The following is a 20068-nucleotide window of genomic DNA, read 5'->3' as shown; positions in this document are numbered from 1 at the left end:
TATCTAAGGTTGGGGACGGTGCTGTCAAAGTAGAGGAGGAGTGGCCATGTGCTATCTGCCACAAGGGAGTGGGAAGTACAGTAGTTCCATCTTGTGCAATATTTGTGATATGTGGGTGCATAAAAGATGTGGTATTAGAGGTGCACTGAGAGATAATGTTGATTTCATGCGTGCGGTGTGTTGGGGAGAGCATATGGAGATTGCCAGGTGTGAAAGGATTGAAGTTGCTGGTGAGTCCTTTGAGTGTGTGGAAGATTTTTTTTTTTTTTTTTTTTTTTTTTTTTTAATAGCTTGGGGGAGACATGTTACGTGCTGGGGGTGAGACCGGAGCTTGCTCTGTGGCTACAGTGAGGAGTGTTTGGAAGAAGTTCAGGGAGCTGTTGCCTCTCCTGACATTGAGAGGGCTCTTCCTCCATGCTAAGGGATCTTTGTATGTGGCATGTGTTAGGAGTGTAATGCTGTATGGTAGTGGGACCTGGGCAGTAAAGGAGAAGGATGTTCGCAGGTTCAAACTTACAGAAATGGCAATGATTAGATGGATGTGCAGTGCGTCCCTGTGTGGGAGGCCTGGGGGAGGGGGGGACTAGGTTTACGATGGAAGAGTTAAGAGGTAGGATCGGACTGGAGTGTATTGATGTGATGAAGAGATGTAGACTGAGATGGTTTGGGTTTGTGAAGAGGATGGGGAATGATAGCTGGGTGCAGAAAGTGAAAAGTGTTGATGTTGCAGGTAGGGTAATGAGAGATAGGGCGAAAAAGACCTGGAGCCAGATCATTGAGTGTGACCTCAAGGATAAGGAACTAGATAGGGAAGCTACCAGAGATCGAGCAGCATGGACAGCCTCCATTAGGTGAACAAGGCCGACGCATGCAAGCATGTTGGAGCCTTCAGGAAATTATATATATATATATATATATATGTATATATATATATATATATATATATATATATATATATATATATATATATATATATATATATATATATATATATTGTTACGGAACAGAGAAAGATAATGTATACTTTAAGTGAGAATACTAAGAGTCACCATTGTCCCGTAAAGTTCCAGGTTCAAAACAAAGAGTTAGGTAAAATTACAAGTTAAAGTTTAATGCTCAAACTAACAACAAAACATTCAGGACTCATAAGGATAATGTAATGGTAAAAAACAGGTTAAATATATGGTTAACTGCAATAGCCTCTATTAACATGAAATTAGCAAGAGTAAATTTACCTAAGTCAGCCCTGATAAAATGAAAATACACTGGGTAATGCTCAGTTAATGCAAGATAAATTATTACAGATACAAAGTAGTATTAAAACTGGCTGACAAAACGAATCCCACACAAATTACAAAAAAACCTCACTAGGCCTACAAATCAACACCCTATGCTATACAGTACAAGGAAAAAATGCAATAACAGTTATACTCAGATTACACAGCTGCTAGATGGTTGGAGATTTCTGGAGCCCTCACAACAATAACTGTACAGGGGAGGACAGAGATGTGAACAAAATGAGGAATAGATCTAAGTGGCAATGATGCAGAGACTGAGCTCATTATATAGGGGCCAGCAGAGCTTGATACAACTTGTAAGAAGGACGCGCAAATGAAGCCATGGGGACAAAGAGTTGACAATCCCGCTCTGAACAACAGAAAGGACGACTTACTCTACTATAACGGTAGAAGGGGTGACTGAGGCAGAACACGCTTGTGATCAAACATGCAGCATACTGTGCGTTAAAATTACACAAAGGATGATGAAATCATAGGCTATGTAACAATATATATATATATATATATATATATCACGAGGTTTTTAAGATTATGCAATATTAAAAAATAATATTCAATAATACTTGAGAACAGGGACAAAGAATTGACTTGTGAAAATCAAGCAATGAAAACTTTATGCCGGCTTACTTCGCCGGTTTTCTAAGGACGAAAATTTATAAACTTTCTCAACAGTACGCAGCAGAGACTAAAGACTCACTCGTGTTGTTTATTAGTACTGTTGGCCCCTGGAGAAAGTGACTCCACCCCTGACAATTAATAACTAATGCTATTAATGATAAACAGGTTCTTGCTGGTGCAATTAACTCCTGGTTGCACAAAGGGTTTTAAGCTTAATACAAAAGGACTGGCCTAAGTACCAGTTATGAATAATGCAAAGCGTTTATGCAAACTAGGAGCTATAAGTGAAATAAGCTTGTGGAGAAATAAAACACGAGTTTACATTACATCAAGCTCAAAGAAAAGAACTGGAAATTTATTAATTACAATGAAACAAATTTACGTTACATGTTTCAAAATGAATTCAAAATAAGGAAAACACACTCACTCGCTCACTCAAAAGCTAAACTCTTAAACCTAGGAAAAACGAAAAGAAAATACTGGTTAGAGAGTGGGCTAAGTGGAAACTGGGCGTCGTTGCTGAGGAAGGACGCTGCCTCACTGAACCTCTCACCAAATCATGCTAGGTGGGAATTCAGGAAATGGACAATGGCGGCGGGAGGAACTGGGTGTCGGCTGAGGAGGGACACTGCCACACACGCTGCTCTGGCCCAATCGAACCTGCTTCCACGACGCTCAAATCCTGACTGAATTCAAACAAGCGAGGCCAGAACTGAGGCCAGCCGCTAACTGGTAATGGCTAGAAGTGAGCGAAACACGGCCATAACAAATCACTCAGTGGAGGTGCTAATGTCGCGCACAAAGATGATCAGTTATGAAACAGTGAAAAATTGTTCTGAAAACACTCCCGATTGGGTGAATATGTGACGGTTGACTATGTAACATACTGGGATTCCACTAGAATTCACAGTTTCCCACCAAAGTTTAATGTAACGAGTTTATTTAACCCTTTAACCGCGGGTGTCATCCCAGAATGACATTGCAAAAACTGGACCAAACTGCAGGTGTCATTCTCAAATGTTTGTGAATGTTTTGAATACTGCGCATTTTTTTCGCGCACCAATTGTTTCATGGGAGAGTAGCTATTAAGTTCTTTCACTCCAGCCGACCCCCACCTCCCTCCTCCCACCCCCCGGGCCCCCCACCCCACCCCTGACCAAACACGCATCAGTATCTGTCCAGCTGTGTGAGTGACAACACTGCTGATGTGGCAGTGAAGTGCGGGCAATTACAGTGCCTTTTACCTGCCTCAGTGAACACAGAGTGGGTGTTTATCGTATGTGCAGTGTTCATATATGTTTATAGTATTATTATCAGAATGAGGTTGGCATTTGGTAATGGTGTGTGAGCGAAAAATAGTGATTTTAGATCGCTCACTTCTAATGGCACTGCCCATCCAGTGATAGTCAACGAAATCATGAAACCTACATCATTGCAAAGCCGAAGGTTAGTACCTTCTAATGGTACCTTATTTTTCACTCTAGATTTATTCTGTGCAGAGTTATAAAGGTTTAAAGTTTGTTTACATTTTGGCTGGAACCCCCACGGGGGGGGGGGCAGTCGGGTCAAAACAATGCCCACGGTTAAACGGTTAAATATATGATCGCACCAACTCGTGATATTACACCCCATCAAAATGAATTTTTTTTCTCAGGAAAAAAAAAGTCAATATACATACATATAAATCCTACTCAGTCACACAAGATTCACACTGTGGTGTGTGTGTACTATCTTGCTACAGGAGAAAGTCACAGTCACCAGTGAGCGAAAAAACCTCGTATTTACGTTAATAGAAGCAAGCTTGAGGAAAAAACTCCTTGACGACGGTGAAAAATCCTGTACTCAGGTCAAACTGAGCAAAATGTTCACTACATTTACATTAACAACTAACTGTTATGTAGCGTGATGTATGTAATACATGGTGTATGTGTGACAGTTGTGGTGTAACTGTACCTACGTGTAAAATTACATAATGCAAGTCAATAGTAAATGATGACGATGAGGCAGAAGAGAAGAGGCGGCAGTATGCGTCAGGGACGATCAGCTGTTCTGCACGGCAATGCTGCACCCACCAGCTGCACCTGCGAAAGGAATCAAGGTGGAGCATCAAAAGTGTCATTCTCTCTCTCTGCCTAGCAATCAGTACTTATGTTATAATTAACCAGGAAACATGGTCTTTGGATTTACAAATCTCTTAGAACCCTTGTAGTTTACTGGTTGATGCTTATTAACTAGGATACGTGCCAGTTCTTGAATTCACAAATTTCTTAGAACAAGCAGTTTACTAGTTAACCTAACATTTTTAACCAGGAAACGTGCTAGTTCTTGAATTCACAAATTTCTTAGAACAAGCAGTTTACTGGTTAACCTAACATTACACTTACGATTAATGACAGGAAGCTGAGAATCCCTATGAAATCTCGGGCAGGTCACGTTTTAACACCCACCGTGGGTGTGAACACTTATGTGGATAATGTGCATTCTCTGGGAATCCTGAGAGACACCCACAGCTCGAGACGTTCCACAAGGTAATTCATACACAGCCTCGGACTGTCTCAACGGGGTTCTCAAACTTCCCTCTTAACTTATGGTATAAGTGTATATACAGGTCCTGTGGGACCAACGGGCGAGACGTCATTAAATTACTGGTACACTTTTATCTGGGAACCAGGCTGGTCCTTGGATTACTCATATCTCTTAGGACACCTGTCTTATGGAACCCAGCATACAACAGTTGCCCGTGTTAGTCAGCAGTTAGCAGGCGAGACATCAGGTCTGCACCTACGTTATCGCTTCCCTTGATGTATCTCACAACAAGGTTAAACTGCTGTAAATACAGTGTCCAGCGTGTCAATCTTGCATTAGCCATCTTAGTCGTGCTGAGACTAGTAACTGGCATATGATCAGTTTCCAGAGTGAATGGTGCTCCATATAAATAATAGTAATATTTTTTAACACCATCAACCATGGCCAAGAGTTCCTTCTCAACAGTACTGTAATTCCTCTCGGCGGGTTTTAGCTTACGGCTGAGGTATGCCACTGGGAAGATTCCACCTTCCGATTCCTGCATCAATACGGCACCTACTCCATCTTGTGAAGCATTAGTGTGCAGTATGAAAGGTTTGTTGGAATCAGGCAACTGCAAAATAGGCTCCTTGCACAACATGTTTTTAAGGGCGGCAAGAGATCTCTCTTGCGCTTCTCCCCATTCAGTGGTGTTTGGAGCATATTTCCGTAGCACCTCGTACAACAGTTGGGGAATGAGAGCAAAGTTGGGGATAAAACTCCTATAATACCCCACTAGGCCAAGGAATGCCCTAACCTGTTTCTTCGTCATGGGTCTCGGGGCTTCTCTAACCTTCCTGATCTTGTCACCCTGACACCTGCAGCGATTGTTACCAGCAATATGTCTGAGGAACTCCACCTCACTGTGAGCAATTTTACACTTGCTAGGCTTCACAGTCATGTTGAAACTCTGGAGTCCACTGAAGACAATTTCCAAGAGTCTGACGTGCTCCTCCAACATGCCAGAATGAACGAGGACATCATCAACGAACATCTCTACTCCTATGATACCACAGAGCACTTGTCTCATGGCATGACTGAATACTGCTGGGGAATTGGTAACTCCAAATGGGAGGATTTTATACTGATACAACCCCCTGGGAGTAGCAAAGGCAGTGAACTGACGGCTCTTGGGGTGAAGGAGAATCTTGAAGAATCCCTTCGGCAAATCGAGCTTCATGAAATATTGTGACCCTGCCAGCTTGGAGAAGATGGCAATGTGGTCACCCATCGGCTCAGCATCCACTTTGGTAATTGCATTGAGACTCCTATAGTCGCCACAAATCCTGGAATGAGGTCGCCAAATGTCACGGGGTTTTTAAGATTATGCAATATTAAAAAATAATATTTAATAATACTTGAGAACAGGGACAAAGAATTGACTTGTGAAAATCAAGCAATGATTACTTTATGCCAGCTTACTTCGTCGATTCTCTAAGGACGAGAATTTATAAACTTTCTCAACAGTGCACAGCAGAGACTAATGACTCACTCGTGTTGTTTATTAGTACTGTTGGCCTCTGGAGAAAGTGACTCCACCCCTGACAATCAATAACTAATGCTATTAATGATAAACAGGTTCTTGCTGGTGCAATTAACTCCTGGTTGCACAATGGGTTTCAAGCTTAATACAAAAGGACTGGCCTAAGTACCAGTTATGAATAATGCAAAGCGTTTATGCAAACTAGGAGCTATAAGTGAAATAAGCTTGTGGAGAAATAAAACACGAGTTTACATTACATCAAGCTCAAAGAAAAGAACTGAAAATTTATTAATTACAATGAAACAAATTTACGTCACATGTTTCAAAATGAACTCAAAATAAGGAAAACACACTCACTCGCTCACTCAAAAGCTAAACTCTTAAACCTAGGAAAAACGAAAAGAAAATACTGGTTAGAGAGTGGGCTAAGTGAGAACTGGGCGTCGTTGCTGAGGAAGGACGCTGCCTCGCTGAAGCTCTTGCCAAATCATGCTAGGTGGGAATTCAGGAACTGGACAACGGTGGCAGCGGGAACTGGGCATCGGCTGAGGAGGGATGCTGCCACACCCGCTGCTCTGGCCCGATTGAACCTGCTTCCACGGCGCTCAAATCCTGACTGAATTCAAACAAGCGAGGCGAGAACTGAGGCCAGCCACCAACTGGTAATGGCTAGAAGTGAGTGAAACACGCCCATAACAAATCACTCAGTGGAGGTGCTAATGTCATGCACAAAGACGATCACTTATGAAACAGTGAAAAATTGTTCTGAAAACACTCCCGATTGGGTGAATACGTGGCGGTTGACTGAGTGATACATACTGGGATTCCACTAGAATTCGCGGTTTCCCACCAAAGTTTAGTGTAACGAATTTATTTAAATATATGATCGCACCAACTCGTGACAATATATATATATATATATATATATATATATATATATATATATATAATGTGTGTGTGTGTGTGTGTGTGTAGGCGTTATCTGATTATATATACTTACATACAGACGTGGAGGCAGCATATGATTGTTGATACACGTTTCGGAATAAAGTGGGCTCCCTGAATAAATTGGGCTCCCTGAAGTACAAGTTCTTCGCTAAGCGATTGAGCTTATCCAGCTGTTACTCTGGATCGTTTTTTTTTTTTTTTTTTCTTGACATGGAACTGCTGTTTACCCTGGCAGCAGAGGATACCAGTGTTGTTTTATGAACCACTTCATTATATGGTATTGCTTTGTTTTATCGATCCTGCAGAGCAGGATGGTATCATTTTGGTAACTCGCCCTGTACCGTTGCGCGAGACTCAGCCTTTCTGTGTGTGTGTGTTAACTCCTCCTAGGCTATTTGCTGAAACTGAATGAAACTTTGCAGGTGAGTTCGTCTGGTTGCTCCGAAACTCTTCCACTAAATACAATTTTCCAACGTTGATTTTTAGGAGGGGGGTGGGGTCAGTAACCTCACCCAGTAACAAAAATCTTAAAAATAGTGAAATGAGGGCAGATATTGCTTTGATATCGTAGTACCGGTACTTGTTGCTCAGTGGGCCCTCCTCCTCAATGTGATACTTAGGGAACGAGTTTCCTCCACCCCTCCCAATGGTTCTTGGGGGTCAGTCCCCCTCACAAAAATAAAAACAATAAGAAATTCGAGAAAGTGAACACATGGATTTCAAAGAAACTTCTCAGTTCAGTTCGTCTGGTTCCTTGATGTCTTCCACTCCTATAAAATTTTCTGTCATTATTTTTAGGGTGATCTGCCGCCTCTAAAACTCATAAAGGATACAAAATAGGGGAAGAATGGCAGGTATAGCTTTGATATCTTAGTACATGTTGTAAAATGGGCTCCCACCCTCTAACATTAGCAACAACAACAACTACTTCTACTACGATACGAATTCGATGGCGACGACTCACTGAGTGTATCCTGGCATATCACCCCTTCACATATGGCACTATTGCGATGATGTGGCTTTCGCAAATTATTTTGTAATTCAAATCAGCATGCACATCGCAGAATTGGGTACGCATTTTCTATGTTTTCTCCGAATGCACAGGATGAAAGTGCACATCTGTTTTATTGTTGTTTGCTACCAGCAGATTGCACAGAACTCAGGAGAGATTTCGAACCAAATGGGTTAGATACATTACCTACATAAACGCTCTCACTGTTAGGGGTCTTCCCACATTTGATTTTAATCGTTTGGTGACAGCCTCCCTACATCGAAAAGGGCAACATGGTTGTGAATAATCTCAAACAAAATATGAATAATGATGATATTTCATCAACATCCACCCTAATCTACATTCTACACCACCGCCTTCGTCGCTGCCGCCGCCACCACCATTACCAAAACTGCTGGCACAACCACTAGCACTACTTACCACTATCACCTTTATTAGGCTGTAGCACCAGTCAAACAAGGCAGTACTCCCAAGATGGATGGAAAGCCGATGACAGGGAGAACTGGAGCTCTCGTTTCATCAGCCCTTGGGGTAAACTTCTGATCATCCCCCTTTGCTGATCTTTTTCATTGTTTCGGTAATACCAAGAAGAGGCCAATATAGCCTCCTGAACAAGTTCCTCTAACTGTCAGCACCAAACTACATGCACATTGCACACCACACTTCCTATAAATTCAGAAAAATTGCATCTCAACACCCATCGGACTCCCCGGGGGAGGGCCATGAAGACCCCACCATTCGCCCCTCTCCCGGTGACGGCCAAAATAGAGCATGGATCTACTGTCTGACTCACACCATGTTCATTTCTGCAGCATTCGTGGCCCCTCCTCTAATTTTCTCTCTGTTGAACACCACCTCTCTTCCTCTAAACCTCACCTTCTCTTCCTCACTGAGACTTAGCTGTGTGAGGCAACCGATAGGAATCCCTTCTCTGAATCCTACTTTCACTATTCTCATTTCAAAACCAAAGGTGGCTGTTGTGCATATGCACGCAATACATATCCTGTTCTAGTTTTCCTGAACTTGAATATTCTGAATTCTCTACTTTCTGCCTTTGGCTATCCTGGCATTCTCTTACTAAATATGTTTGCTGTGTATCGATTGCCTAATGCTGCTGACTATGAAAAAGTCATTGACTATCTTACTTCTAAGATGGAACACATCCTATCAATTTCTCCATTCTCTGAAATCTCCATTCTAGGTGATTTTAATGTTCACCACCACCGTTGGCTCGCCTCTCCTTCCACTGATCCACCTGCTGAATAAGTTTCCATCTTCTCTATCCTCAGTGACTTTGAGCAGCTTGCACAGCACCCTACCCATGGAGAGTGCCAACATACCTGACTTTTTGCATAAAACTGATCCTTCTGTTTATACTGTTAATCTTTTGTCTCTGCTGAGCTCCTCTGATCACAACATTATCACCTTAACCTGTCCTGTCGCTCCAGTAAGGCCTGTGAACCCTTCCAACATGCGGAGGCTGTGGCACTTTGCAGCTGCTGTCTGGGAGACCCTCAAGCAGTACATCTCTGATTTTCAGTGGAATGAGTGTTGCTTCCATGGCCTAGAGCCATTTGGGTGTGCCTCGCACATTACGGAGGTTATTATCTTAGGCAAGGAAGCATACATTACTTCCTTTTATCCTTTGACTAATGTAAAAAAAAACTCGATTTAATCACGCTTGTTCTAATGCTGTCCATAACAAGCAAGAAGGCCTACAACAGACATCTGAGCCAACTGACCCCTGCATTTCCTCTCTTTTTGTGTCTCTGCCAGCAATCGTGCTACTCTATTCTTCGATCTGCTAAAAATAATTTCATTCGTACTAAATGCTCTGACCTCTCTGACTCAGATCCCCCCCACTCCTTCTGGCACCTTGCCAAAAACCTTTCTATTGCCTTTACTTCATCACCCTTCCCTCCTCTTTTCTCTGACTCAGATCCCCCCCACTCCTTCTGGCACCTTGCCAAAAACCTTTCTATTGCCTTTACTTCATCACCCTTCCCTCCTCTTTTCTGTACTGATGTCTCAGTAGCTGTTTCTTCTACTGATAATGCAGAACTTTTCGCTAAGACTTTCTATTCCAATTCTACCTTAGACATTTCCGGTGCTGTTCATCCATCGCTTCCCCCCTCTGACTTCTTCATGGCTGACATTGAAATGTAATCAATTGTTGTGTTTTCTGCCATCTCTGGCCTCAATACTAACAAGGCATTTGGGCGTGATGAAGTCAATCCTGTTTTCCTTAAGAACTGTGCTTCTGTGCCTACACCCTGCCTAGGCAAACTCGTTCTCCTTTGTCGACTTGATCCTTTCCTTCCTGAAGGAAGTTTGCTTTCATTCAGGCTGTCCTAAAGAAGGGTGAACATTCCCATCCCTCTAACTATCGGCCAATTGCTCTAAAATGCTGTATTTCTGAAGTTTTTGGATCTATTCTTATTAAAAAAAAAAAAATAAAGAATCTTTCCTATCACAATCTTCTTTCTGATCGTCAGCATGGGTTCTGCCAAGAACGCTCCACCGACAATAATCTCGCCGTCCTTTCAGACTGCTGGTCATCTTACTTTCGGGACTTTGGCGAAAGCTTTGTCATTGCACTTGACATCTCAAAAGCTGTAATTTCGCAACTACCCTCTTACAGTTTCTTTTTCATGTGTCATTGCCTTCATCTCTAGTTTCCTTTTTGGTCGTTCTGTAGCTGCTGTTGTAGATGGCCACTGTTCTTCTCTCAGAACTATCAATAGTGGTCTTCCTCAGGGCTCTGTCCTATCATCAACTCTTTTCCTTCTATTCATTAATGACCTAAGCTATACATCTCACCCAATCCATTCAATGCCAATGACTCCACCCTTCACCTTTCCATCTGCTTCTTCCAGTGTTCATTTCAGATGTTACTTCAGCAAACAAGGGATGAGGCTATGACATACTTAATGTCTGACTTGACTCATATATCAAACTGAGGTAAAAGTAATCTTGTTTTTAATGCACAAAAATTCAGTTCTTACATCTTTCAACTCCTCAAAATCTTCCACTGGAGTGTCTTTTAATTTTTAACGGTATCAGACTCATACCTGCATCATCTTTGAACCCACTTGGGGTTTCATTTTCTCGGGATTTGTCTTGCAAAGATCATATTACCTTTCTTGTAAATGCTTCCTTGGTTAGGTGTGCTTAGCCGACTCCGTTTCTTCTTTACCCCTGCACAGCTGTTGACTTTATAAACTGGTTTTTATTAGCCCCTGTATAGAGTACATGTCACGTGTGGGGTGGCTCCCCACATATCGCTCATGTCAACAAGGTGGAGTCATAGGTTTTTCGACTCATTAACTCTCCTCCCTTTATCGGCTCCCTTCAACCTCTGCTTCTTCACCTCACTGTTGCATCTTTATCTCTTTTCTATCGCTACTGCAATGGTCACTGCTCCTCTGAACTGTCTGATTGCATTCCTCTACCATTATGGCGGGCTCAAAACACCCGTCTAGAAGCAAATTCTCATATCTTTTCTATCCAGCTCTTTAATGCAAGAGTTAACCGTTACTCCCAGTCCTTCATGTGCTCAACAGGTCAGGTCAGGGAACTGTCTTCCTCTGTCTATATCTCCTACTGCCTATGACCTCCAGTATGTCCATGCTTCTAGAAATGCACGGATCTTAAGTTTGGCTCTCTGTTATCTTGTTTTTATTTTTCTTGGAGGGAACAGTCTTGCGGGGTTCCAGTCTTTGGCTCTTACTTCCTTGGAAAAAAGAAAACACTAGTCCTACTCCCACTACAACAACTACTACTACCATTACTACCACCACCACCACCACCGCCATTATCATTTACGGCTAAAGAGTCACACTTTCGTGAACATCGATAAGGATAGAGAAGTCCGTACTGGCCTATCAAAAGATATACAGTACTTCCAACAGCACAAGGTCGGTAATTGCCAAGACTGATTGGAATTTTAAATATATCTTTTCACCTGCCAGTGTGGGTTCTATCCTTACTACTACTACTATTATTACTACTACTACTAAAGTACATGTGCAGTTTCTTCCTGTGCATTCAGAGAAAACATCGAAACTGCAAGCATAATCTTGCTATATGTATGTCGAATTTGTTAAAATCCATGTGCTCACTTTCCCTCTGTTTCTGTTTTTTATTTATTATTATTTTTTTTTGAGGGGAGGCTGACCCCCCCAGAAATAACCGGGAGGACATTCCTCCCCAAATAGTATAACATGTACTAAGATATCAAAGCCATAGCTGGAATTCTTTCATAAATTTTAAGGTTTTGACTTCCAAAGGAGGACTGACCCCCCCAAAAAAAAAAATCATGGTTGGAAAACTGTATTTAGTGGAAGACCTTCCCAGTAATCAGCGAACTTACCTGGGAAATGTTATTCAAATCTTTCCCCTTTTTCTGATAATTTTTATTTATTTTATATCGCTTTATGGATGACCGTTCATTGTACAACATGTACTAAGAAACCAAAGCCATATTTGCCCTTCTTTCACTATTTCTGAGAATTTTTAATTTAATGAGTGGGCTGACCCCCGTAAAAATAATGGGTGGACAATTGTATATAGTGGAAAACCTTCTGGGTAACCAGACGAACTCACCTGGGAAACTTTATTCAAATCTTTCTCCTATTTCTAACCTTTTTGGTAGGGTGTGACCCCCCAAGAATCATTGGAGGCGATGGGAGTTATGAATTCGGTGAAAACATGGAAACTGCATACCTAATCCTGCGGTATGTGTACTGAATTCGTTGAAATCCTTGTGCTCACATTCCCCTATTTCAGGTCATTTTTATTTTTGTGAGGGAGCTGACCCCTTCAAGAATGGCTGGGGGATCACGCTCCCCAAATATCACATTACGGATGAGGGTCCAGTGTACAACGTGTACTAAGATATCAGATTCATAGCTGCCCTCCTTTCGCTATTTCTGAGAATTTTTTAATTAGATGACGGAGGGCTGGTCCCCTTAAAAGTCAGGGTTAGAAAATTGTATATAATGGAAAACCTTCCCGGCTGTCAAACGAGCTCACATGGGAAGTTTCTTTCAAGTAATTTGTCCCATTTTTCATCAGTTTTATTTTTGGGAGGGTGCTGGACACCCAAGATTCATCAGGAAGGGGTTCACGCTTCCCAGATATAGCATTATTGATGAGAGTCCATTGTACAACATGTACTAAGATATCGGGATCATATTTGTCCTCCTTCTCCTATTTCGGATCCTTCATAAGTTTTGAAGGGAGACTGATCTCCCTAAAAAAAAATGGTGAAAATTTTTATGAAGTTGAGGACATTTATCAAATAACCAGCCAAACTGAGCAGAAAAGTTTCATTGAAATCCATCTGTTCACTTTCACTTATTTCTGATCATTTTTATATTAGGGAAAAGTGGATGAGGAATTTGGAAGGAATTTGAGTGTAAAGTGGAGGGACTGTAAGAAAATGTTCTGGAAAGAGGTGATAAGAGTAAGACAGGGTGGAAGTGAAGTTAGCAGGGGAAAGATAAAAATGGTAGATTACTAGTGGAGAAGGGAGAAAAAGTGAGCAGATGGAGAGATCACTTTAAGGATTTGTTGAACGTAGGGATGGAAGTAATGCGAGTATAAGTGGCTGGGGAATGGCTGGGAGAAGGAGGGAGGTGAGAAGACAGGAAGAAATCAGTAGGATAGAAATTGTGGAAGCAATGAAGAAAGTTAAATCGGGGAAAGCCCCAGGAATTGATGGAGTGTGTGGTGAAATGCTGAAGCATGGGGGAGAGATAGTAGTAGAATGGATGTGGAAGATGTGCAGATTGGCCTGGGAGGAAGGTAGAGTCCCGGAGGATTGGAAGTCAGGTATAATTATTCCCTTGTACAAAGGAAAAGGGGAAAAAGAAGTGTGTGGTAATCATAGGGGCATTTGTCTTGTTAGTATAATAGGAAAAGTGTATGGTAGGATACTTATTGACAGAGTTAGAGAAAGAACAGAGAAATTAGTTGGAGAAGAACAGGGAGGCTTTAGGAAGGGAAGAGGTTGTGTAGATCAGATATTCATTCTTAGATCTTTAGTGGAAAAGTTTCTAGAGAAGGGAAAGAAGTTGTATGGGGCTTTCATGGATTTGGAGAAAGCACATGACAGGGTGGATAGACAAGGATTGTGAAAAGTATTAAGATTATATGGAGTAGATGGGAAGTTGTTGAATGCTGTGAAGAGTATGTACGATGGTGTGAAGGCTGCAGTGCTTGTGGATGGTGAACTAAGTGAATTTTTCTCTTTGAAAGTTGGTTTGAAACAGGGATGTGTCATGTCTCCATGGTTGTTCAATCTGTACATGGATGGGGTAATAAAAGAGGTACAAGGTAGGGTAGTGGATGTTGGAGTGGCCCTGGTGAGAGAGGATAGTGTTTGGAAACTCCCTGTATTGTTGTTTGCAGATGATACTGTGTTGTTGAGTGACGACGAAGGGGAGCTGCAAGGCTTGGTGGATGAGTTTGGGTGAGTGTGTAAGAAACGGAATCTAAACGTGAATGTAGGGAAGAGTAAAGTGATGGTCTTGAGAGAGGTGAAGTCAGTGAATGTACAGCGAGGTTGGATGGTGAAGAATTGGAAAATGTGAGTACGTTTAAGTGCTTGGGTAGTGTGATGAGTAAGGATGGAGGTTTGGAGGGTGAAGTGCTTGAAAGGGTACAGTAGGGAAGAAAGGTTTGAAATCCATCTACTCACACTCCCTTATTTCTGATCATTTTTATTTTGTCTGGAGGGGGATGACCTTCAAAAACCATTGAAGGGATTATGCTTCTTCAAATATTGCATTACGGATAAGAGTCCATTGTACAACATTTACTACCGGTACGATATCAGTCATAACATCCTTCCTTTCATTATTTCTGATAAGTTTTTATTTAGCTAGTGGGGCTGTGTTGATCCCCTCTAAAGATCAAAGTTGGAAAATTGTATAATCTTTCCAGGAACCCAGCAAACTCACCTGGGAAGTTTCATTCAAATCCATCAAATATGCTAGGAGGTAAAGCACACACACACACACACACACACACACACACACACACACACACACACACACACACACACACACACACACACACAGCCTGAGTCCAGAGCAACAGCATAGGTCGGGTTACCGTAAACGATACCATCCCTGCTTCGCAAGCCTGATGATAATAATAATAATTATAACAATATATAATATAATAATAATAATAATAATAATAATAATAATAATAATAATAATAATAAATAATAATAATAATAATAATAATAATAATTCACCACCACCACCACCATCATCATCATCATCATCATCATAATAGTAATAATAATAATAATAACTCTTTTCTATAATTATGGCGCCTGGTGGTTCAGTGGGTAATAAAGGCGCTCCAATCGGCCTAAGCCTTGGCAGGTCCGTATCCAGGGGGTAATTGGGGTTTATTTTTCACGTAATGCCACTCAGGTATGAGCAAGGCTGGTCAGTCTCATTATAAATGTCAGGACCAACTTGCCTAGCCCCGGACTCCAACGCTTCTCATGGGGCAACAGAAGATTGGATGAAGAGAGAAACCTGTACTGTACACAGGAAAATACATCTGATAAATTACCAGTATGCCGGGAATCAGATAGGACTGGATGATGAATGAATGAATGAATGACTTCAATAAAATGCGACCTCAGTCCATTAGTGGTTGTACCGTGATGAATAAGAGCTAGTCTTCGTCATACAACCCAGTGGCCAGAAACATGAAAGTAACTGTTGTCACCAACCATATGCTGCTCTTATTACTACATATTTATTATCTGAGAGACAGTATTAGAAAAACCTTGATCTATTTGAGTCGCTGGTCAATGACGTTCTCGACCACAATAGCTTCATACTCCATACCCGACAGAAAGGTAGGCCTGAGGGACGATGATCTGGTCCACCTGAGGCAAAGGAGTGCTGACTTCACGAGGGGGAACGAGATCTGGCATCTCGTGCAGGTCATCACAAAACTCCATGGTTGGTGCTTCATTGTGAGTAGCCTACCTCAGCTAGTCTGGAGTAGAATCTGCTTGCCTCCGGATCCATCCCACCTGATGTTGGGAATAACAGTGGAGTGAACCGACCGTGATCCACGTTTTATGCATATATATGTGTATCTATCTATCTATCTGTCAATAGATGTGTATATATATACATATCTATCTATCTATCTGTATGCATGGAAGAAGGGACTAAAATCCAGGAGCCCACAAACCGTTCCTTCCAAGAAAAAAAGAAAAGAAAAGAAAAAAAAAAAGAGCCAAATTCAAGATCCATTCATTTTGAGATGCCTGGACACACGGCTTTTCAAAAACTGGGGATCATAGGTAGTAGGGAATACAGACAGAGGAAGACAATTCCATAGCTGACAAGCTGCATAAATGAAGGACTGGAAGTAACGATTAACTCTTGCATTAGAGAGTTGGACAGAAAAGGGATGAGAGTTTGCTGCTAGACGGGTGCTACGTGCCCGTCGTAGAAGAGGAGGGATGTAAGCATTGAGTTCAGAGAAGCAGTGACAATTTGATGTGGCAATGGAAAGGAGATAAAGATGCAACAGTGCGGCGAAGAGACAGAGGTTAGCCAGTAAGAGAAGAGGAGTTAATGAGACGAAACGCCTTTGTCTCCACCCTATTGAGAAGAGCTGTATGTGGGAAGCCTCCCGACACATGAGAGTTGTACTCTGCACAGGGGTGAATGAAACCCGTGTATAAAGTCAACAACTGTGCAAGGGTAAAGATGGTACGGAGTCGGCTTAGCACACCTAATTTCTTGGAAGCAGATTTTACAAGAGATGTAATATGATCTTTCCAAGATAAATACCGAGAGAATGAAACCCCAGGTATGTTTAAGGATAATGCAAGACTGACCTGGATATTATTAAACATTTGTGGGTACTCCTGTGGAAGATTTTGTCGGGTTGATTGGTGTAAGAACTGAGTTTTTGATGCATTAAAAACATCAAGATTGCTTTTGCCCATGACAGAGATACGAGCCAATTCAAATCAGACATTTTGTGTGCCATAGCCTCATCTCTTGTTTGTTGAAGTAACTGCTGAGATAGATGTTGCAGGAACCGAATGGAAAGGTGAAGCGTGGAATCATCAGTGTATGAGTGGATAAGATTAGATGTACAGCTTAGGTCAATGACGAATATATATATATATATATATATTGCCAGACGCCTCAATCCCGTTTGGGGTGGCCACAAACAAATCGCCTCCAAGTCGCCCTGTCCCCCGCCATTTCACTGCCCTGCTCCCAACTCACACCCCCCTCGCTCATATACCTCTCCACCCCATCCCTCCATCTCATCCTCGGCCTCCCCCTCTCTCTTCCCCCCCTCCACCTCACTCACATACACTCTCTTCGTCAGCCGTTCACCCTCCATCCTCTCCACATGGCCAAACCACCTCAGTGTGTTCCTCATAACGCTTCCTATCACATCCACATCCACACCACAACGCTCTTTATATCCTCATTCGTCAGCCTGTCTCTCCACGTGACTCCACAGGCTCCTCTTAAATAACTCATTTCCACTGCTCTCACTCTTGACTTGTGTCCTTCCAACAATGTCCAAGCTTCACTTCCGTACGTTAGAGTTGGTATCACAATACTGTCATGTAGTAACTTTTTCACTTCCATGCTCACTTCCCTGTTTCTTATCACTGCTTTCAAAGAACCAGCAACCTTTCTTCCCTGCTGTACCCTTTCAAGCACTTCACCCTCCAAACCTCCATCCTTACTCATCACACTACCCAAGTACTTAAACGTACTCACATTTTCCAATTCCTCACCATCCAGCCTCGCTGTACATTCACTAACTTCACCTCTCTCAAAGACCATCACTTTACTCTTTCCTACATTCACCTTTAGATTCCGTTTCTTACACACTCTCTCAAACTCATCCACCAAGCCTTGCAGCTCCCTTTCGTCTTCACTCAACAACACAGTATCATCTGCAAACAACAGTACAGGGAGTTTCCAAACACTATCCTCTCTCACCAGGGCCACTCCAACATCCACTACCCTACCTTGTACCTCTTTTATTACCCCATCCATGTACAGATTGAACAACCATGGAGACATGACACGTCCCTGTTTCAAACCAACTTTCAAAGAGAAAAATTCACTTAGTTCATCATCCACACGCACTGCAGCCTTCGCACCATCGTACATACTCTTCACAGCATTCAACAACTTCCCATCTACTCCATATATTCTTAACACTTTCCACAATGCTTGTCTATCCACCCTGTCATATGCTTTCTCCAAATCCATGAAAGCCGCATACAACTTCTTTCCCTTCTCTAGAAACTTTTCCACTAAAGATCTAAGAATGAATATCTGATCTACACAACCTCTTCCCTTCCTAAAGCCTCCCTGTTCTTCTCCAAATAATTTCTCTGTTCTTTCTCTAACTCTGTCTATAAGTATCCTACCATACACTTTTCCTATTATACTAAGAAAACAAATGCCCCTGTGATTACCACACACTTCTTTTTCCCCTTTTCCTTTGTACAAGGGAATAATTATACCTGACTTCCAATCCTCCGGGACTCTACCTTCCTCCCAGGCCAATCTGCACATCTTCCACATCCATCCTACTACTATCTCTCCCCCATGCTTCAGCATTTCACCACACACTCCATCAATTCCTGGGGTTTTCCCCGATTTAACTTTCTTCATTGCTTCTACAACTTCTATCCTACTGATTTCTTCCTGTCTTCTCACCTCCCTCCTTCTCCCAGCCATTCCCCAGCCACTTATACTCGCATTACTTCCATCCTCCACGTTCAACAATTCCTTAAAGTGTTCTCTCCATCTGCTCACTTTTTCTCCCTTCTCCACTAGTAATCTACCATTTTTATCTTTCACTCCCCTGCTAACTTCACTTCCACCCTGTCTTACTCTTTTCACTTCTCTTCAGAACATTTTCTTACAGTCCCTCCACTTTACACTCAAATTCCTTCCAAATTCCTCATCCACTCTCTTCTTACTCTCTCTTACTAATCTTTTCACCTCTCTCTTTCTTTCCACATATAACTCTCTCTTCCGCCTCTCAACTTCTTCCATGCCCCTATTTCTCATCCATTCATTGTATGCTTTCTTCTTTTGTGCCACAGCCTGCTTCACCTCTTCAGTCCACCACGCTGTTCCTTGCACCCCCCTCCGTCTTCTCTTCCTTCCACACACCACATCACATGCTGCACATATTTCTTCTGTAAATATCCTGCACACACCCTCCACGTCTCCCATCTGCTCCAATTCATATTTGCCCAATCGTTCCTCCACTTCTCTCTTATACTCTGCCTTTTTCTCATCCTCTTGTAACCTTTCCACTCTCCTTGCAACTACTCCTTCCTCTCGTCTTTCCCTTCTTCTATTCCTCCATCTTACTTGCATTCTAATTCTGGCCACCACCAAAGAGTGGTCAGAAAGTCCACTCCCCCCACCTCTATACACTCTCGCATCCTTTACACATCTTCGCATCCTTTCATCCACACACACATAATCAATCATTGCCTTCCTTTCATTCAGTTCACCAACCACCCTTCTCATCACTCGCCATGTACTCGTATACCTGTGGATCATTTTATGCCTGAAGAGGGTATTGGCTATCACCAACCCCCTCCCAGCACAAATGTCCACTAACGCACTCCCATTCTCTTCTATCTCAGCAGGCACACCCCACTCACCAACTATTCCATCCACCTTCACATTCCCAACTTTACCATTCATATCACCAATCAAAAACACTCTCTCATTCCTTCCAAACTTTTCCATGCACACTTCCACATTTGTCCAGAACTCTTCTCTCAATCTTCTAGCACGATCTTGCGTTGGTGCATACACACACACAATCGCCCACATTTGTATTCCGACTTTCAACTTTACCCACACAATCCTTGACCCAACTGATCCATACTGTCTTATGTTCCTCTTCCATCTTTTACTCACAACTATACATACTCCTTCCTTTGCCCTCTCATTCTCACCTACTCCTGCACATATACCCCATCCATACTCCCATTCTCTCACACTTTCGCCTCTCCATTTTGTTTCAGTTATTCCACATACATCCATATATATATATATATATATATATATATATATATATATATAT

The sequence above is a fragment of the Coenobita brevimanus genome, chromosome 76 (assembly GCF_032717465.1).
Source record: "Coenobita brevimanus isolate Jiangsu-jjx chromosome 76, ASM3271746v2, whole genome shotgun sequence".
Classification (NCBI taxonomy): Eukaryota; Metazoa; Arthropoda; class Malacostraca; order Decapoda; family Coenobitidae; genus Coenobita; species Coenobita brevimanus.
The sequence above is the reverse complement of the archived record's forward strand: the minus strand, read 5'-3'. Positions refer to the sequence as shown.